We start from the raw sequence: 22795 nt of genomic DNA, 5'->3' as shown, positions 1-22795 counted from the left end.
CTCCTCCTCCTCCTTCTTCTCCTTCTCCTTCTTCTTTTTTAATCTGAAAATGATTTTGAGGCAGCAAGCTTTAGTAGAGTAACAATTGTTCATTGCTCCTCAAAACGATGCTAAGACAATAAGGAGTTGGGGAATTTTGAAAAAATTAATAAATGTGAGCTTCATTGAGAAGAACAGACACAGGAACCTTAGAAAGAAAACTGACAGGACATGAGGCTGGATCCCAGGATCCAGGGATCATGACCTGAGCTGAAGGCAAACACTTAACTGACCAAGCCACCCAGGGAGCCCAAAATATATATATATATTTTTTAAAGAAGCACTTCTAAGAAATTTTCTTCAAAACACGTGCTTTGAGGAACTAAAAAAAATAAGTACTTCCAATGCGATAAGAATGTCAGGAAGAAAGATTAGAAGGAAAGCAAATTGTTAAGAAATTTTTGAAGGAAAATTTGACAATATTTTAAAAAGTAAAATTTTACCTACCTCTTTATTGGAGGAATGTGACTGCTGAATAACTATGAGCTGGACCCAAGCAACTGGAGGCCCCTCACTGTCTCCTATATCCTTGCAGTGTACATTCTCCCCACCGTTTCCATTGTACAAGACAGATTCAAGGATGCAAACTCAAGAGAGCAATGTGGTGTTAAGACGATCTGGACTAAGATAAATGACTGAACCTAGGTAAGGTCTTTATATAAAGTTTTAAGATCTGGCAGGTGGGTGTGGAAATCTACTTATCTTATGGCACCCAAGATGAGCCCCATATGAAAGTTCCCTTGCTTATGGAAACTGCCAGCTACCAGTCTGGTTTCTTCAGTCTCTCTTTGCCCTCCATGTGCTGGGTGAGTTTTCAGATTTCATTCAGGAAATTCGCACATTTACAAACCAACATTCTTTGACCCCGCAGTTCCACAGCTAGGAATTATTTGCCTTTAATTTGAAGTTTAATACTGAAATTTACATAGCTGATATTTAAATCTTTTTATGTTTATAACTTAATGCATTATTAGCATTTTAATAAATAAGATACATGTTCATTTAAATGGATTCAAACACCTAGACTGCCAATTTCTTAATACAATGTCCATATTTTTTTGAAAATAATATGAAAATGGAAAAAATTACCTCATAATCTTTCTCCACCTGATCCTGTTCTCATTGTCAGGTACTTTCCATTTCTTCCCAGCTAATGACTCTGCTTTGTTATCATCAAAGCAAGGAAAGAAAGTGTGATAGTGGCCAAAATATTAGGTGATTTGAGTTAGCACCTGTGCATCTGGGGCAGTTGTGCCAGCCAAAGTTGGCCAACTTTGGTTTCCTTATCTGGCCACTTGGGAATAATAATCAAATCTATGTGCTAAGACAGGTACAAGGACTACATGAGATACCATCCTGATCACTTAGCACAGAACCTGCCTTAGACTGGACACCTAATGAAGGATGGTTCTTATATAAAATATCTATAAGTAAATATTATGCATTTTATATGTTGCTGACATTGATGCCTTAAATGTGGCATACTAAAATACCATTGCTAATATAATACTGACATTCCAGTCCATCACAAATAAAAATTGCACTGTATCATTTCTCTAATGAATAGTAATATGGAAAATTGCCCATAACAGTGAAATTTTGAAAAAAAATATTAAGTTCCTACAAGATAGAATTCATTAAATAAACTATTATATCTATATATGCAATCAACACTATGCACCTATTAAAATTATGTTACAGACAAATCTTAAATGTATTTAATGCATGTTTCTAGGTACTTGGTTTCTCATCTGTAAAACTAGACAAGTGAGAGATGATTCTTCATCACTTTGAGCTATTTTCTTCCATTTTTGCTATAAATTTTCATTGTCATTTAATTTTTAGTTTGCTACCAGAGTGGATTTGAAGATCTTTTACTCACACTGAAAGACAATAGGTGAGAGTGAATAGGCAAGGTCATAACAATAACTAGATTTTCAGGAAATAGTGAAGAACATTCCATGTAGAGTACAGCAGCAATGTGGATGACACCTCGGAGTTGTGCAATATGGCAGCCCTATGGTGACTCCCCTTGCTTTAGGTAGGAGAGGCTCTTCCACAGTACGTGCACCTAATGCTGGGATGGATGGGTCCAGTCAAAATGGCATCAACAATCTGCAGCCTGTTCCAGCAACCAGCAGCAGAAACTCTATAGCATTTCCTTATCTAGCAGAAGAGAAAATAATTTGTTTTAGAAATATGTATCAAATCTTGCCAGTATCTGGAAAATCATATAGAAAAAAAAATACAGAAAAAAAACCTCACATGTGATCTTGTAACAACCACCTAAAAATTCAGAAAATGATCAAACAAATCAAATAAATGCCATATAATTAACATTGGTTTCCTCTTCAACTGCAGAAAGTGCATCCTGAGTAGGCATCCAGTCCCTTCTCCCTGGATCTCTCTCCCTCTTTTAGCTCTTTTCTTTTTCTCCCTGGATCTCTCTCCCTCTTTTAGCTCTTTTCTTTTATCTGGTCCCTAGGCCCTAGACTCATCCTCCCACAGCCCCCTGTGGTGAAGGCAGAGGAATGTCCTAGCTCTGGGGAGAGAAAGCAACATCTGCAAAGCCAGGCCGTTGAGAACAGTCAAACTTTTCTAGAAAAAAGTCTGAATTAAAAGTTTAAGATAATAAATTCTGGGATGGGTCCTGGAATATGGTTTTCACAAGCCCTCCATGTGATTCTGTTGCCCTTAAAATTTGAGAAATACCGATCTATTCCATTCTGTTTCTTTGCTACATCTCTGGCTCAGTCAAAACAGGTACCTTCACAAGGATGTCATCTCAAGAGCATCCTTTGAAAGTCTCCCTACTCAAAAGAAGAAAAGAAAAGAAAAAAGAAAGTCTCCCTACTCATTTTTCTCTTTTCTCTGCTTATGAGAGGCTATCCTCACCTGAATAATTTAAGATACTAAATTAGACAGTGACATTTATTCTGCCACTGTTGTGTGTGTGTATGTGTGTTTCTGTTTTACCCAGACAGAGGGAGTGAACTAAAAACCTTAAGATTGAGACTTTATTTTTTTTTTTTTATTTTTTTTTTATTTTTTTTTATTTTTTTTTTTAAAGATTTTATTTATTTATTTGACAGAGAGAAATCACAAGTAGGCAGAGAGGCAGGCAGAGAGAGAGAGAGAGGAGGAAGCAGGCTCCCTGCTGAGCAGAGAGCCCGATGCGGGACTCGATCCCAGGACCCTGAGATCATGACCTGAGCCGAAGGCAGCGGCTTAACCACTGAGCCACCCAGGCGCCCCAAGATTGAGACTTTAAATATGCCTTCTTTTTGAGTGTTTTGAGTGTCTGATAAAGAGATAGAGTACTTACTTGGCATTAACATGTTCTGTTTCCTTCCTAAAGCTTGTTCCAGCAGGTCACCCCTCATTCCCATATTGTAGTTCCTACAATAATTAATTCAGCATCTATTTCATTATACCTCATTCCAAGAGTACATTAAATGCATTCTCATATTATGGTGTTGATCTCTCCCTTCTTTACCTGGTTAGTGCCAGTGAAACTCGAGGTGTGATCTCCTAACAAAGAAGGACCCCAAGGTGTGCTTTATTTTTAAGAACCTAGTAACTAAAAGTCAGAGAGGGAAATAATCCTTGGCTTTTGACCCACTGTTGTGGCATTTTTCTAACACAACCCATTATCACATTTGTGTATGCCATCATCATAGATGTTGTGGTCATGCTTTAAGGTACTTTGTTTGCTCAGGGATAGGAAGAGCAACATTTAATATTTTAGTGATAGGCTTAGTGAGAGTTGACACATTTACCACAGAAGCTAACATCAGACTGATACAACAGAGTACTGAAGCCTGCTTTTATTAAGTGAATGCCATACAGTGTTTGCAATTAGATTCACAGAAAGAATTTATCCATAGGGATTTGCTTCCCTTCTAATGGCATTCTGTCTAGAAAGCAATCTCCAGTTAAGTCCCATGGCAAGTTGCAAGGAATGACATAATACACACTCTGCCCTCAACGAAGTACACACTGCTTCTTCACCCCGGGAATCATTTTCCATTTCAGTCTAGGAGCAAAACATACGACTCTGCTTGTTTTCCTCTCCAGATCACTAAAACCTAGAAGCACAGGGCTGCTTTCTGGCTTTTGTGTCAAGAACTATTAGATTGGGGGATGCCTGGGTGGCTCAGTGGGTTAACGCCTCTGCCTCCTGCTCAGGTCATGATCCCAGGGTCCTGGGATGGAGCCCCGCATCGGGCTCTCTGCTTGGTGGGAGGCCTACTTCCTCCTCTCTCTCTCTCTCTGCCTACCTCTTTGCCTACTTGTGATCTCTGTCTGTCAAATAAATAAATAAAATCTTAAAAAAAAAAAGAACTAATATATTGGGCTTAAACAACTCTCCATGGAAATATATGCTTTATAGGTTGCTCATAATTATGATTAGGAGGCTGAAAAGCCTGACTCAATTTCACAAATGTCTAAGGTGAGGGAGCAGCTTCCAGGCCCGCCAACAGGATGGTGGTTCAGCGAATTTCACTGCTACCTGGCATCATTTATCTGTTAAACTAATGTGCCCTGTGGATTAGAGTTTAGGGATTTTGGTCTCTATCTCCAGAGTCACCTACTTCCCCTCACCCCAGTTTTCTGCAACCATCTCCCTAAGCCTCAAGGTAGAATTTCACAGATCAGAAGATCAATGGAGAGGGAGCAGAGACACCAGAAGCTTGTTCTCTGCCCCGTTTAAAGACAGCTGGCAATTTTCAATGTGCTCTATCATGCAGCCTTTCCACCCTACCTTTGCCAACCACATAGTCACATAGCAAACACATGGATTTGACCCCAGGACTTCAAATTCACAAAAAATATATGGTAAGAATATCCATGCTGGTGTATGACCCAAGTTTAGCATTTTCTTATACTTGAAGTAAGTGGACTTCAGAAGTGACAGTTTTATGAGGTATCATTTTATCTCTGCTTTCAATGTATATTAAAGTACCCTCCATGACTTTTTTCATACCTTTTTCACACCAGGAGAAATAGGAGGTGGAGGAGGGCAGCCCAGCCCACCTCCTCAAAGCCATCCAAGGGCCGGCCATCTGTCCTACCATCTTGCCTGCCACCTTAGCCACTTTATTTGAGTACATACAAGTACAGACACCAGCTGTTGTCATCTTCTATGCCTTTCTGACCAACTATACCCTAAAACAAAATTTGGCAAAAACAAAACCAAGAGAAGATAAAACTGTGAAGCTGATAAAGGCTTCCTTGGTTGCCTTTTCCCACTTTGCATTTCAGTGCGAAATTCTGCATTTCCTGCATTTCCTCCTTCCATCCAGGTCACCGACACCCTGCCAACCCACTCTGCCCTCAGGTTATTGCCAATAGGTGAAGGTGGCCACTGGGGAATCCCATCTGGACTGTACTTCCTGAAGGACAGGTAATAGGAATAACCTTCCGAGTTATATGGATAAGAAAGGTTATCTCTTCTCACATGTGCAATCAAATAGTATACATTATATTTCATTTGTATCTCTTAGAACCCTGATATCTTCTTGTTTCTCTGACAAAAACAGTAATCCAATTAATTGGACAAACGCATTAATACTACCTTTCTTGGAAAATAGCATCTTTTATTTTTCTCACTTAACTTGCACATTAAGTAGTTACTGTGACACAGCTCCATGCTACAAAAGGAATAAAATGTGTTTTCTGCATTTAAGAAGCTTGCATTCTAGCTAGGAGGAAGGGTACATACCTAAACACTATTCACACACACAAAAACAAAACACAGTGTCATTAAGTACAATAATAGAAATGTGCAAAAACTCTTATGGAGACATTGGACAGAAAAAAGAATTGAGCACAAGAATGGACAAGAACATCTGGAAGTGAAGCTAAAAATAACGGCTGAAGGCCAGGGATGAAAAACTCTGTGTTGTCCTAACAAGTTAGGACCTTCTTTCTGACTGTAAGGGAAAATCTGAAAATTACTTTCTGAATATAACCTGACCCAGTGAAGCAACTGTAAATGGAAGGCTTCAGGTACTCTTTCAGAATTACCACTGCCTAGCATAGCCTCAACCCTCCACTGTCCTGACACTGTATGTGGGAAGTAGTCTTTAGGGTATCATTCTAAAACATCTTCCTGTCTATATAACCCTGTCTTCTCAGAAGATTTTGGAAAAATAAAAAAAGACATTTATACTTCTGATAGAATGAAGTACAATGTTATCTAAATGAAAAGGTTTAGGAGAACAATATTCTTACTTGTTTGGAAACAGCAAAATCCACCAAAGATAGCACTAAAAGAAAGTATATGATTTAAATTTAATTGACCCAGATTATTGACAGAAGTCAGATGAAATAGAATAAGAGTGCATGGAATAAAAGGTATATGATAAAATCTATGGTTTAGAAATCAGCAACAAGTCTTTTGTTTCTTTAATATAATGCTTGGAAAGCCAGCATGTAAATGTGACAAAACATAGCATTTAACATTATCCATCTCCTTGTGAATTTTTAAAACCACAACACATGATTTTGACAACCACAGCTATGTACTATGGGAAAGTCGAAGCCAAAAAACACAGGAATTGGAGCCAGTGAGTAAAAGGAGGGAGCATGAGATTGATGTATGGTAAGCTTACAAAGAAATAAATTCAAAACTTTCCAAAAGCACAGAACTAAAGTCAGTCCCATAGCTACATAAAGAAACCCTTAACTAAGATAGATATGCTATTCAGTGTTCTGAAATTATAATTGGCCTTCTAGCATTATTTTGCATGGAATTAGTCTCCTCTATTAATCCAGAAATACCAGCCCAAACCAGTGCTTCTCCCCGTACCCCTAAAATTTGATAAAGATCATTACTTTTTTTAGTATACATGAATTTCTCATTTCTGCTGAATGATTTCTTAAACTACATCCTAAACTGGATTACAGGCATTGGCACAGAGGAATGCTAATGAGGAGCTACAGGCATTTCCCAATTTAAAACTTGATTGCATTCCAAAAATATATCGGAAAGTTTGACTAATTGGAGCTCAGAATATATCTTCTTGTGGAAATAAATGGTGGATAATTTCCTGAACTGACCCAAGCCAGGCCATGAGATACCTAAGCCATCATTTCCAAAAGCACAACCTAAATTCTGGGTCCGGACAACAGGATCTTTTGGGGAGAGTAGGAGGAAAGGCAATACAGTGAGGTTTGCCCCTATTTTACTTAGCATTAATAGGTTAAAAGTGTCTTGGCTATTCTCTCTCCTCCCCCTTTAATACCACTTCAATCCTCCTATCCCTGCTAGAGAAATGCTCCAAGCTCCAAAGGTATCTTCCCTACCTCTGCCCCAACCCTACCCCACAGTCTTCATGTCAAGAGTTCGGCAGAATGGGAGGCAGTGATAGAAAGACACATTTGTCACCCTTGAGATCTGCCACTTAGAAGCTTCCGCACTGGCCAGAATTACCTTGGTAACAGCAGTTCCTCTAATTGCTTGTTCTGGCTTTTGGGAGCTCAAATTGTCATTAGAAAAAAAAAAAATCAATAACTTTTCAGATGTTCTATTCTTGGCAAGAAAAGAGCCTTGGGAAATGTCTATATAGCAGAAGTCCCTGCTGCCATCAATTCTTGCTCCTGTGCCAGTTTTGAATTGATTTAAGAAAAGCTGTCTATGGCTTATGTCTCTCCTTTTCTCTTTCTTTGAATCTTCTTCAGCACAGTTTCTCTAAACATTCAGTGCTCCCTTCAAGGGAGATCTTTGTCTTCTGGAGCAGGTACATTTTCCACTGCCCTATTCTGAACATGAATATCCTTACTCAAGACCACGTGTCTTTGCATCCAGTGTGAACTTGGATCATGAGGCAGCAGGTGAGGAAAGGCATGGCAGGGAAGGTTTGGCTCAATGCAAACTCTAATGATCAATGAGGGCTGCCTGGAAAGTGGCCAATGGGGGCTGGCAGAAAGAGAGGGATTCCAGGGAGATCCCAGCTCCAGAGCAAGTGGGTCATAGTTAACTGTTGACTCTGGCAAGAATACTGGCTAGAGGACAGTGAGGGAACCCACACACTTACACTCTCAACCCTTGGCAGTAGGGAGTCAGGATGATTTGGATTTATATCTGGTTTTTCCATTTGGTAGCTATGTGGCACTGGGCAATTTACATTTAGTTTCTTCTTTTGAAAACTTAAGATAAAAATCTACATCAAAGAATCCTTGTGATAAAGTTAACATTTGTAAAGATACAAAAATTCCAAAATATTAATTCTTATCCCCTTCACTAACACTGTCTGCCATTCTTTCAATCAGCTGAATTAATAAATATTGGTCTTGGCCCTCTTTAGACATTTTTCTCTTAAATTATTGAGGTTTTTTGTTATTGAATTTTTTTTAAAAGATAGATTTATTTGTTTATTTATTTGTCACAGAGAGACAGAGATCACTAGTAGGCAGAGAGGTAGGCAGAGGGGGGTGGGGGGAAACAGGATCCCTGCTGAGCAGAGAGCCCAATGTAGACTCCATCCCAGAACCCTGAGATCATGACCTGAGCTGAAGACAGAAGCTTAACTCAGGCACCCTTTGTTATTGAAAAAAAAATTTTTTTTTTTTATCCACAATGATTACTTGGAGCAGATCATATGTCTTTCTTCCACAAAATTCCTCACTTCTAACATGGCATTAGTTGTATGATGTCTTGCATCAGGTTTATAAAATAGCTTTTTGATGGGGGTGAGGTGTTACACATTCAGATTAAATGCACATTTCATCTATTAAGTCAAAAATTCCTAATTTTTTGAAGGTCAAAAGTAAGATTTCTAAACATTGAGTAAATAAGGTAGATTCCTTTCTATTTTGTTATCTATCAAAAACAAGTTATTTAAAGTAGTGCAATGTTGGCCAAGGTCTATTTTCTTCAAGGTGGTTAGGTATAGCTGGCACAAATTCTCTTGCATTTATGCAAATACCCAAGTAGTCACTTTCTCGTAGTGCTGTCTACAGCCCGGGCACCAACATGCTTGAGCTGTGTCTTCTCTGTCCCTCTTTGACTCCAATGTGAGCATAACAGGGCAGGAAGACCCAAAGGGCTGCATACCCCAAAACATGCAGAAGCAACCTGGACACGCCACAGCTTTCCTAGGGGAGTCATAAATGGAGACAATAGGCACCCCAGATCTCCCTGCTCTTCAAACATTGGTTGGTCATCCACTACAGCGGAGTTTCATCGTCCCTTCCACTCATCCTAGACTTTGTCTTAACAGCTCCACACCCTTACTCTTATTCTTCCTGTCTCTTTATCCTTTCCAAGAGCAACACAGAAGAATTCCTGCCCAGTCTCAGAAGAGCTACATCCACTCTTCTGTGAACTATTGTTCCTGCCATTACTGGGAAATCCTCTGCCCCCTGCATTTACCAAGAACTCCAACAAAAACAATTTTTTCTTGTGAAGAATCTTCCTCTTCCCATCACCTTCTAAAAAGAGGGAGTGGCTAACAAGGACTACATTCCAGAGGAAGCCCCAAATAACTGGAGAGGTGAATAGAACAACTACTTCTATAAGTCTTTCAACCAGAAGGCATGTCCTACTAAGATATTTCCCCATCTTTGAAGTACAGTTATGAAAATTGTTCAGAGACAGAGGAAAGTCAGGTCGAAAATTTCTAAAACAAAACAAAACAAAACCCAAACTTATAATTTTTAGTTTTTTTAAAATCGTACTAAAAATTATTTCGTTTCTTCATATGTCCTAGAAATTAGGCTATGCCTACATTGCTATTTAAGATAAAATACATGTGGTGTAGTAGAAATGCTGTAGATACAGCCAAACCTATGTTGGGCCCTGCTTTTGCCATTGAACAAGTGATTCTGAGCCTGTACTTTTTACTATCTCCCTTTAAAAAGTTGTTCTGAGCCTCAGTTTCTTTATCTCTTAAATGGATATAATAAATCTTGCTTCAGATGGGTTTTTTTTCTAGTGTTTTTTAAAATACTTTTTTCTAGTATGTTTTTTAGTTGGAGAATATTAATTCTCTTCTTCGTCCTTCTTCTTAAGTTGTGCATTGTGTTTTCCTCTATGCTCTGCATATAATACCATTGGCAATTTCTGTCTCTAAGGCCTAAAATGAAGCAATTACTATTTTCTGTTTTTAAAAAAGTAACAATCGGTATTAAGTGAAAGATGTCATGTTTAGAAGCTCAGTAGACATGAGATCCAAAAGTAACCCCAAAAGTTAGTCTTTCCATCAGTTAGCGCCTCTTCACATGGGGGGATAACACCCATCTGGCAAGGCTGTTGTAAGGAAGAGAGAGGCTGATGCAGAGTTGGTCATATAGGTAACGTACAGTGAGTGAGAGCTTGGCATGGGGTGTACTGGTCCCAAAATCATATTCTAACACCTCACATAGGATGCCATCCCACTCAACCCTGTTCTCCACACAGGGACAGTCACATGGAAGTTGGTGGAGAGCTCATACCCTTTCAAGGGACATTCTGGCTTTGCCTGGAAAAGCACCACTGTAGTGTTCTCAGACGGTGGCCTCAGAAATAGCTGGCCCTGCAGTACCCACTTCCACCTAAGACCTCCATCCCTGTGAAAATGAGTTCCTGTCTGCAGCCCTAAACATATGTCTTATGAAGTAGGGTAATGGATTTTAAAGAACCTCTACATATGCAAAGCATTGACCCAGTTTGTATAACATCAGAACATAGTGCCACCCCTTCTGGATGCAAGATCTCAGAGCTCCAACAAGACCTGAGAGTATGGTGTGATGACTGAGCTCTTTCACTTTGAATTTAGTTACCAGACACCAAAGATGGGGTTAATACAAACTCAGTAAATTTGTTGGTGATAAATTCCTGGCACAAATGCCACATACATTCCTGGGCCCAGGAATGCCAAAATGTTCAGGCAGTAAAGCAATGATGCAGTCAGTAATTAGGATACCAAACAATGCTAACATCGTACTTAATCAAATCCAGAAGTTCTACCTTATTTAGTCCTATTATAGCAATCAACTATTTGATTATTTCTATCTCAGGCTTAAACTCCCAGGCAAGTTATCCAGCTTACTACTGCCTAGACTTAAGATTCAAATGAATTTAGTATTGGCAGTCACTTTTACGGTTAGATAGTTTTCTTCACTTCTGATACTTAAGATTAAAGATATTAAATTACTGGGACGCCTGGGTGGCTCAGTTGGTTGGGCAGCTGCCTTCGGCTCAGGTCATGATCCCAGCGTCCTGGGATCGATTCCCACATCGGGCTCCTTGCTCGGCAGGGAGCCTGCTTCTCCCTCTGCCTCTGCCTGCCATTCTGTCTGTCTGTGCTCGCTTTCTCCCTCTCTCTCTCTCTGATAAATAAATAAAATCTTAAAAAAAAAGATATTAAATTACCGACTTCCTGGTTGTTACCAGGTCTTATAGTACATACCCTGTAATTATAGATACAGGTCAAAGATAGCCAAGTGAGAGCTAGTAGCAGCATATCGACTTTTACTTAATAATTTTAATGTCATGTACCAAACTCTGAATAAAATAAAATGCCAAAATGGTATTTGTTACACTAAAGTTTAACACATAAATGACAACGAGAATTTCTCATATTGTCTGTCCCCAAATTCTCTAATATAATTTTATTTCCTGATACTAAAGCATGCACTTTGTTCAATGGAAAGGCATGAGTGTGTTATTTTGGTCACTAGAGGGCAGGAAATTAAAGTACATTATTTCCAAAACCCTTTAAAGATACATGTCATATTTAGGGAATCTTAATGATTTTCTGAAAGGAGAAAATAATCTGCTAAATACATATTTTCCCAGCAAATAATTCATAAACACTCATAAATATAACAAATAATAAGCTCGATTATTTTTGTTTTAATCATTTTTATAGGAAAGAAATAAATATTTCTATTGGATAATAATCTCAAGAATGCACATTTCCCCTAACATAATGTCTTCTGTTTAATAGTTTTCATTTGATGTTAAAAAAAAAAAAAGTCCTTCCTTTCTGCTGTGACTATTCATATATTCAATGCGTTTCTTTTCTCAGAAGTTTATTTAATCTTGTTAAATGTTCATGGTTTATCTCCCCCTCCGATTTCCCCCAAGTCACTTCTGAGAGACTGTCAACTCTGAGAAACAAACTGAGGGTTTTGGAGGGGAGGGGAGTGGGGGGTTGGGTGAGCCTGGTGGTGGGTATGATGGAGGGCACATATTGCATGGAGCACTGGATGTGGTGCATAAACAATGAATTTTGGAACACACACACACACACAATTTAATTTAATTTAATTTAATTTTAAAAAAGAATATATATGAGGCGCCGCCGGGGCCACCCCAGCCGCCATGTTCCCCCCGCCCGCGAGCTCGCTCCCCCCGCCCCCTCCCCTCCTTAACTGGACTCCCGCCCCCTCCCTCTCCCCCCGCACCCCCCAACCCCCGAGGTCAGGCGGAGGCTCTGCCAATGCGGCCGCAGCAGCTCAATCTCCCCTTCCGGGGAAGCCGGGAACGGGGACTTTGGAAAATAAGTGGATCGGCGGACGGGTTAGGGTCCCTGCTCTCCACCTGCGCGAGGGCGAAGTGACCAGGACGAGCCAGGGGCTGCGGAGGTGGGGGGGCGGTGTCTCGCAAGCGGGAGGGAGCCCCGGCTGCGCCGTGCGACTCTCTCTTTGGCCCTCGGAGTGCGGCAGCGGACTGACGGACGGCGGGACGCGGGGACGCGGCAAACAAGGTCATTATCCGAGTGTTAGAGGTGATGGATCATCTTCATAGAGGGGAGTCAGTCGCTGCAATACTCCGTAACCGATCTCTAGTGGAAGAGGAGGACCAGCACATGAAATTGTCCCTTGGAAGCAGCGAAATGGGTCTCTCATCCCATCTGCGGTCTTCCAAGGCAGGGACCACACGCGTCTTTACCAGCAATACCCACAGTTCGGTGGTGTTACAGGGCTTTGACCAGCTTCGACTTGAAGGATTGCTTTGCGATGTGACCCTGATGCCTGGTGGCACAGATGACACCGTCCCTGTGCATAGAGTCATGATGGCCTCTGCTAGTGATTACTTCAAGGCAATGTTCACAGGTGGAATGAAAGAACAAGATTTAATGTGCATTAAGCTTCACGGTGTGAGCAAAGTCGACTTAAGGAAAATTATTGATTTCATTTATACTGCAAAGCTTTCTCTTAACATGGACAACCTTCAGGACACCCTCGAAGCTCCAGTTTTCTTCAGATTCTGCCGGTTTTGGACTTCTGCAAAGTATTTCTCATATCTGGGGTCACTTTAGACAATTGTGTCGAAGTTGGTCAGATTGCCAACACCTACAATCTGACAGAAGTGGATAAATATGTCAACAGTTTTGTCTTGAAGAATTTTCCCGCATTGCTGAGCACTGGGGAGTTCTTGAAGCTCCCTTTTGAGCATCTTGCCTTTGTGCTTTCCAGTAATAGCCTTAAGCACTGCACTGAACTTGAGCTCTTTAAGGCTACCTGTCTCTGGCTACGCCTAGAAGAGCCTCGGATGGACTTTGCTGCCAAATTAATGAAGAACATAGGATTTCCACTGATGACACCGCAGGAGCTCATCAATTATGTGCAAACCGTGGATTTCATGAGAACTGATAATACCTGTGTGAATCTCCTTTTGGAAGCCAGCAATTACCAAATGATGCCATACATGCAGCCAGTGATGCAGTCAGACAGGACTGCCATTCCCTCTGACACCACTCATTTGGTCACACTCGGAGTTCTGAGGCAGCAGCTGGTTGTCAGCAAGGAATTGCGCATGTATGATCAAAAGGCCCATGAATCGAAATCGTTAGCCCCCATGGATGCCCCACGGTACAAGCATGGCATTGCTGTCATTGGAAATTTCCTCTATGTCATCGGCGGACAGAGCAATTATGACACAAAAGGAAAAACAGCAGTCGATATGGTCTTCAGATTTGATCCTCGCTACAATAAATGGATGCAGGTTGCATCTTTAAATGAAAAGCGCACCTTTTTCCACCTAAGTGCCCTCAAAGGATATCTGTACGCAGTCGGTGGGCGAAATGCAGCTGGTGAACTGCCCACAGTGGAGTGTTACCATCCAAGAACAAATGAATGGACCTATGTTGCCAAAATGAGTGAACCCCACTAGGGCCATGCTGGAACTGTGTATGGAGGAGTCATTTATATTTCAGGGGGAATCACTCATGACACTTTCCAAAAGGAGCTCATGTGCTTTGACCCGGACACTGACAAATGGATCCAGAAGGCGCCGATGACCACGGTCAGAGTGTATGGTGGGCGAGAGGCTCTACGTCATTGGCGGCAATCACTTCCGAGGCACAAGTGATTATGATGATGTCCTAAGCTGTGAATACTACTCACCTATCCTTGACCAGTGGACCCCAATTGCTGCCATGTTAAGGGGGCAGAGCGATGTCGGGGTTGCAGTCTTTGAAAATAAGATCTACGTGGTCGGTGGGTATTCCTGGAATAATCGCTGTATGGTGGAGATAGTGCAGAAATATGACCCTGACAAAGATGAGTGGCATAAGGTGTTTGATCTCCCAGAGTCCCTTGGTGGCATCCGAGCTTGTACACTCACGGTGTTCCCTCCCCAAGAAACCACACCATCACCTTCTAGAGAGTCCACCTTTTCTGCACCTTAAGATCAACCCCGCCCCGCGACTAAGATGCTGTGTTCCTATCTTTGCAGCGTGTCATGAATTCTCTTCTTTTGCGCCCCCTTTAGTAGTGTATGTAAGGATTAGCCTCCAGTAATTGTTACAGATATTGGAAAAAAAAAAAAAAAAGACAACATTGATGTTATTTGTGCTGTTTCTTTGGCTTAGGGTGTTTATAAAGTTGGTAACAAAACCATTCTGGAAATGTATCCCATTGAAGCTGATGTTTAACATATAAAAACAAAACAAAACAAAACACACACACACACAAAACCCACAAAAAAAAAAAAAAACCAACCCAAGATATTGTCTATAAAATGTTTCTTCAGTACTTTTTCGATGCTGTGTATTGGGTGTAAGGTATTTGTCATCTTACATTAGAAAGCCCAGCGAACCAACTCGAAGGTGGATTGTAGTAAGTGTACAACTGTGCTAACTCGGCTTCAAAGTAAAAAGTTTTCCTTTCATCTTTGACTGTGAGATGTCGAAGGGAGGCAGCTTGCTCTAACAGGAAACAATAGACAAAAGGTTGCCAACTCGCATGAGCTACCTCCCTCTTTTCATAAAGTATTTTTGACATATCTGTCAACCCACCTATCTGCGTGGGTGCATTGAAAACATAGGAAGTTTCTTAGACACACAGGAGAAATAATAACTGAAATTCACCAATATTAATAATAATAAAAAGAAACAGCATGACCCCTCTGCTTAGAAACAAGAGTTCGGGGTTTCTAAAGTGTGTATAAATACATACACACATGTACATTGAGCAGACACAAAATTTTAAAAATGGAATGTCACATCAAATAAACCTGAATGATCTTTTAAAATTTCTACCAAAAAGCAGCTTCCGTTAAAATGGGAATTCAGTAGCACACATGGAAAATCCTACTGAATTTAGGTGGACAAAGGCTAGAAATGTTGAGCAACTAAATTTGTCACTTGACCAAATTTTTCCTTCCGAAACTGTAATCTATGCCTTCTCATTTGCTGTTAAGGTAACTTGCATATTATCTGTGTTCTGTATACTCTCAATTCATAAGGTTATTTAGTACAAAGTGTAGCAGCCTCCCCTGGGGAGCTGCTTTTGCTCAGTGATTTCAACTTCCATGTTTTATCTCTTTTTGTTCAATAAAAAAGCATTTAATGTCAAAAAAATAAAAAATAAAAAAAATAAAAGAATATATACACATAGATATAGCATCAGCTAATTCAGATTCTTTAGAATATTTGGCATGAAGCCAATAAGAGTTTAATTCATATGAAAGAACAGGCCCATTAAGAATATTTATGTTATAATCAAACATAATTATAAGTAAAAATTAAACAAAATTAAAATAAATTATAATAATTATAATAAAAATTAAAAAATTAAAAATAATAAATAAAAATGTAAAAATTAAAATAAATTATAAACAAAATTAAAATAAAGCTCAATTGTTTTAGCTTAATAATTTTAGTTGGAACTAGAATGTAAATAATGAAAAAAAAATATTTTTCATAATGGCCCTTTCCATGAAATTACTTGATTGTTTATTACTTTAAATGACTGTTTTTTTTTTTGTAATGGATAATCCTAAGTTCATTTTATAATAATTTAAAATTTTAATTTCCAGCTAGTTCAATTTAATAAAATACAAAAAATGTGGAAAAAAATCTTGTTAAATGTTCAGTTTATGACTTAAATTTCAAATGATGGGACTCTGTTCATTGATTTCCAGTCATCTTCTGAACAGCCTTCTGGGTGCTCTTCCATTACTAGCACACCTGTCAATGCCTTTTTGCACGAGACCTCTACCTAAGTGCCCGGAAAGATGTTTATACACCTAACATTTCTGGAATTACCCACTAAATGAGCCAGACAGAGCTCAGTTCCTTCCTATATCCCTTGGATTCAAAACACAAAGCTAAAGTTAGAAATTGAAATAGCTAAACAAAACAAAGAAAAATGATCAAATCAGGAGTCCTGTGGACAGAGAACTCAAATCAGGTGATCTAAGGCTTTCTTTTCACTGATCATTTGTCTCAAACCTAGTGTGGTAGGCTGAAAAATTGTCTCTCAGAACCTATGAGTATATTTCCTTCCACTGTAAAGAGACTAGCAGAGATTATTAAGATTAAAAATCTTAAAATGGAGAGCTGCTTTGGATTATCCAGGTGGACCAGTCTAGTCCCATGAACTCAAATTCAGAAGAGGGAGGCAGAAGGAGGGAGTTCCAAAACATGAAATGGAAGGCAGAGGGGAGATAAGAAGTGTGAGAGGGGACTGACCATTGCTGGCTTTGTAGAAGAGACAGGACCACAGGCCAGCAGAACCTCAGTGCTCCTCAATTGAGAGCTAGAAGAAAATAAAGACCATGGAACAGAATTCTGCCAATCACCTGAAATGAACAAGGAAATAGATTCTCCCTTAGAGTCTCCAGAAAGGAACACAGCCTTAAGAAACCTTTCGTTTAGCTCTGTGGAACCTGTTTTGGGCTTCTGATCTACAGAACTGTAAGGTAATTTATTTGTGTCATTTAGCTGCTACATTTGTGGGAATTTGTTAGGACAGCCCTAGGATGCATCAGGCCACTGCTGATGGGATAGGAGAGTTGTCTCTTCCAGGTCCCATTCAATGCCTTCCTTAGTTTTGCATGGTGCTCTCAGATTCTAGAACATATCCCAAGTTTTTCAGCTCACCCACAACTCGGCTAAGTCTTTCTGCAGGAGATGGTGCCTGAGTCTTGTAGGAAAAGTTAGCCAAAAGAAAAGGGATTTGATCCAGGTGGGAGCCATTCATAAATTGTTAGGTAGAGTTCTAGACAAAGTTTAAGTTTGTGCTTCACTGGGGTCTATTCTTATAGCTATGAGGAAAAAAGATACACGGTAAATGAAATATTAGAATATTCATACAGAAGCCCAGGTAAGAAACGATCATGACATAAGACATTGTTAAGAAGGATGGCTGTTTGAAAAATGAATCCAACAGTTACTTAGCTCATGGAATCAGCAAAACTTAGTGACTGATTAGATATGGGCTTTGAGTGAGAGGTAGGGCCATGCCTAACTCCCAGAGACTGAGTAAATGATAGTGTTTCCAACAGAGATGAAAATATACAAAAGGAATGGGTGTTTAGTGGAAAGAAGATAATGTGCTATTTTTGGCAAATGTTATGGAATTGGAGATGTCTTTGGTATCTCAAGGATAAGCTATCTAGCACTCAGCTGGACATTTGAGTCCAAAATTCAAGGGAGATGTCTATTTTAAAAGTATGAATATGGAAATAATCAATATATGGCAGCTAGGGAGTTGTGAAAATCATGAGTGGCAATGATTCCCAGAAAGATTATGTAGAATAAAAAGAAATAAGAACCTCAGGTTAAACCTTTGAGCACACAGTATTAGAACCATGGAGAGAAAAAATAACCTACAAAGAGACCAAGAAAGGAAAAGTCAGGGGTAGAGTAACCAAAGAAAAGAGAGAAAAGAGATTCCAGAAAAAGGAAATGGCTAGCAGTAAGGTGAGACCTACGACATGTCCTTGAATCCAGCATTTAGGAAGCCATTGGTTTTGGCACTCATCGTAGCACAGGTGAAGTTGAAGCAAATTACAGAGAAATGAGGAGCATATAGCACATGATGAAATAAAGAGAGTGATATTTCTTCTTTCATAGGAAAACAACATTTTCATGTCTTACCAGGAAATGGTGTCTTGCCTGTTTCATTAAAACTAAAGTTTACTGAGCACCTGCTTAATGAAATACTGTGGTAAAGGGAACTATGGAGAAGACAAAGATAGGCCAAAGATGAAAATGTAGGGTTTCTATTAGAGAAATTATAATTAAAATACAAAATAATGTATAATTAAAAACAATAATTGGTCTTTATTGAACATGTTCAATGTGCTAGGCATTAATTTCATAAACTCATAATCTTTATAACCATTAATGGGTCGTGATTATGATCCTTGGTTTTTGTTTTGTTTTGTTTTTCAGGTGAAGAAACTGAAGCACAGAAAAATTATGTAACTTGCCCAAGGTCACTCACTTAGTGAATATTCACATAAGAATTCAACTCTGGGCGATATGGCTTCAGAATGTGTGTACTTAACTCTTATGGACCACAACTAAGAGGAAATGTCGAACAAAATAAGAGTCAGGAAGAGAGGAAGCAGGAAGCCCTTCAGGGGTTCAGAAGAGAGTAACTTATGCTTGGAACCTGGAAGAAGTCCAGGAGGATGTGGGCATTTGGGTAAGCCTTAATGGACACATGAGGCATGCTGTGATGACAACGAGGGCAACAAAGCTAAAGAAGGTAGGGGATCAAAGGTCCAGAGGTGGAGATGTGTTGCATGTGGGATGCACAGTACAGAGGTGTGCCTGGTTTGGTGTAAAAAGACAAAAAAGAGCAGTATGGCTAAAAAGGTAGTGTGGCCAGAATGTAGAGGAAGCTAATTAGGCTTTTTAAAAATCATCCCTCCACCAAAAATCATCATCATCTTCAGATGATTTTGAAAATGGTTAGGAATATGAATGGTATTATATTTTTAGAGGGATTAATTCAGTAGCAGTGCTTAGGGAGAGCTAAAATATCATCTCTTTTTAATCCCCAAATTGTCTTAGAAGCTATTCAAGAATTTGTGTTATCCTTCTATGGCTGTGATAACAAAGTATGAAACTTAGTTTAAACAACATACATCTATTCTTTTATAGTTCTGGAGGCCATAAATCCAAAATGGGTTCCACTGGCCTGAAAGTGTTAACAAGGCCATGCTCCCTCTAGAAATCCTAGGGGAGAATCTGTTTCCTTTCTTTTTCCAGTTTCTAGTGCTGCATTTCTCACATTCTGTGACTTGTGGCCACTACCATCTTTAAGGCCAATAGTGTAGCATCTTGCTTCAGTGGTCACATTGCCTTCCTTCTTGGTGTTAAATCTCCCTAAGATGTTATGCCTTCTTCTTGTAAGAATACTTGTGATTACATTTAGGGCCCACCTGGATAATCCAGGATCATCTTCTCCTAGAATACTTAGTTTAATCACATCTGTGATGTTCTTTTTTGCCTTAAGAGGTAACACTCACAGGTTCTAGAGATTAAGACTTGGATATCTTTGGAGGCCATTATCCAGACTAGAACAACATCCTTTAGAAAAACAATTCCAAATCCTTTGGCCACTTTTTCATTCTTGTCCTCGAGTGATTGAATGGTGACAAAAACATAATCATTCAATTGGAAGATTGGTCTGGAATTGGCAGTGGGATATGGAGAATATGCCAATCCCTCTATCCACCCCTGTGGTGTTGAAGGAAGGAAAGAAGGAGAGAGATACTAAAACACCATTTGACCAAGAGATTAGTGAGATGCCCACTACAGTTCATGTGGGAAAAGTGTGTGATTTACTTACAAAAGATGTATTCTTTTCATGGAATGGTGGATGAGACCAGCATACAGGTATACTGGAGTAGACACTGCCATCACTTAGGATCAACCTGGCTGAAAACATGGAGTATGAGAGGAAAAATCAGTGAGGAAGAGCTAATACTAGGGCATGAGTCAGTTATAAGGACCAAGTGCAGAGCCCCTAGTTACAGCTGAGGTACATGGAAAGGAGAGGAGCCCTAAGCTGAAGGAAGTCCTGAAAACTCGGATGCAATGAAGAATGGATTTACAAAGGAGAGGTTGGTTCAGCCTCTGTCATAATGATCAGCAATTCTGAATGTAAAATAACTAGTTCCTGAAATTTTACAACATCATTGGCTCATCTTTTGCTCTATTATAGTTTTCTGCAAAATTTGGATTTTTATCTTCTTTTTATATTGTTCTATGCAACATAAGTACACAATGTATAAAAATCAAATAGGCAAATAATTGTATTAAAGAATGATTATTAGTGAAAAAGTACTGCTAAAGGAGATCAAACATTTGGGAATTGAATTACAATGATCTTCCATAAGGCATTCATTTCATCTGGGCCAGAATAAAAACTGGAAATAAAATAGTGGCTTTTTATAAATACACGATTAAAAATCTGAAGAAATTATTTTAAGCTGATAAGCATAAGATGTTACCATATTGATAAATCTCCAGAATGGAAATGGGAGTTATCTACTTTGGAAACCCATGGTAAGATATTACTTTGAAGATGTTTGCATACTACATGTTTCCATCAAGGTCCTGGAATTGGACAGACAACACCATCAGTTGGTATGTTTGTGAAAGCCTTTTTGGTGAGGAATTGTTTGCAGTGGTGTAGACAGGGTTAAGGAAACCAACAGGAGGTGCTGAAGCATGCTTGAGGACTGGCAGCAGCTGAAAACCATTACCACCCACAGGCCTGGAAGAAGAGGAAGGCTTTCCTAGAACCAGACCTGGCCAAGGCCTTGGGACACAAAGAATAATTATCACACCAGACAATAGCATATACTTTGGTAAGACTGGAAAACTTCAAGAACTAAAGTGTAAGCAACTCTACCCCTTCTCCCACCAGTCACAGCATGTAAGATCTTGCCCTGAGGTGTAAGAGTTGGCCACAATCCAGAATAAAGATAATCTTTTTTGGAGATCACTTTTTTTTGTTTTATTTATTCTAATGTAATTTTATTTATTTATTTTTTTATTAATTTTTTATTAATTTTTTATTTTTTATAAACATATATTTTTATCCCCAGGGGTACAGGTCTGTGAATCACCAGGTTTACACACTTCACAGCATAGCGAAATAAGTCAAGCAGAGAAAGACAACTATCATATGATCTCCCTGATATGAGGAAGTGGTGATGCAACATGGGGGCTTAAGTGGGTAGGAGAAGAATAAATGAAACAAGATGGGATTGGGAGGGAGACAAACCATAAGTGACTCTTAATCTCACAAAACAAACTGAGGGTTGCTGGGGGGAGGGGGTTTGGGAGAAGGGGATGCTGTGGAGATCACTTTTGAAAGATTGAGTGTATCCTCAATTTCAGGCGAACACGGGAACTAAGGTGCCTCTTAGCAGCCTTCCGTTTCTCAGAGCTCTGATTGGTTTGACACAAACTGAAGAAGATTAGAATAGCCTGAAGCATGGACTGTTCCATCTTGCCATCAACGCTGTACAAAATACAGAGCCTTACTCGGGCCCTAAGCCACAGTTTTAACTTCACCTAAGGGAGAGAGGAAGAGAATGGACCTTATTTCTCACTTGCATAGCCCCGAGCCTTACTCAGGCCCTAAGCCACAGTTTTAACTTCACCTAAGGGAGAGAGGAAAAGAATGGACCTTATTTCTCACTTGCATAGCCCCGTGTAAGGGGAAACTCAATACTGAGCCACTTAAAGTGAGCCTTGAATACAGAAGCTGGGAGGAGCATACTCTTCCCTCAGGGCAGGAAATGATTCCTGTAGGACTTGACTCCCAAGGAGATATCCCTAGAAGGTGATATAAAAGTTTTGAACAGGAAACACTCTTGCTAAAGGGTACCATACTTTCTAAATAAGAAATGTCAAGACTGGAATATTATTTTGAGTGTCATTATTTTCATTTTTGCTGGAACAAACAAATCATCTCATATGGACTTTACAGCTGAACAGTATTTTCCAGCTTTTTAGTTCCTCTGTCAGTCCCAAAATAGGTAATTACAGAGGCAAATGAAACCCTTCATACAATTCAAAGGTTTGGAGGGAGCCATCACCACCTATGCACTGGGCACCAGGTCCTACGGGAAACATTCTTTGTGAGCCACATGTGAATCAAAGTGGAAACCGACAGCTTTAGTTCCGGCTTTGGAACATATGGTGCCATAAATTATTAGCAGGCATTCTATAACTAAGGACACAGTTTCTCAATAATAACGCCTACATGTGCATGTACTCCGCTGCACATTACCTTCTGGAATGGAGTCAGATATGGTCAAGCTTTGGTCTGAGGAAACACTGATGCTTTGGGGAGTATAATGAACTGTCCCTGAATTATAAACGCCTTCCTCACCAACCTGCACCCCCCCCCCAGCCTCCAAGCAGTCAGCAGATCTTTCTCACCCACATGTTTCATATCTTGTATTGTGTGACCCATCATCTTGGACACAAGCAAATGGGATCAGGGTCTGGGGTCTGAGCCAAGACCCGTGATCAGTAGCCAATGGTCCAGTTTAGCCTGAGAA

At 39.7% G+C, this 22795-nt stretch overlaps 1 pseudogene across 1 annotated transcript; it reads left to right on the top strand.

Moving 5' to 3' along the window:
- Positions 1 to 12679: 12679 nt before the first annotated feature.
- LOC309857668 (kelch-like protein 13 pseudogene) lies at positions 12680 to 14936 on the top strand (annotated as a pseudogene). Its single transcript has one exon. The product of its transcript is annotated as a kelch-like protein 13 pseudogene (transcript).
- The last annotated feature ends 7859 nt before the right edge of the window (positions 14937 to 22795 follow it).

This window comes from Mustela nivalis (assembly GCF_964662115.1).
Source record: "Mustela nivalis genome assembly, contig: HAP1_SCAFFOLD_1051, whole genome shotgun sequence".
In the NCBI taxonomy this organism is placed as follows: domain Eukaryota; kingdom Metazoa; phylum Chordata; class Mammalia; order Carnivora; family Mustelidae; genus Mustela; species Mustela nivalis.
Note: the sequence above shows the minus strand (reverse complement) of the source record. Positions and strands in the feature narration are given on the sequence as shown.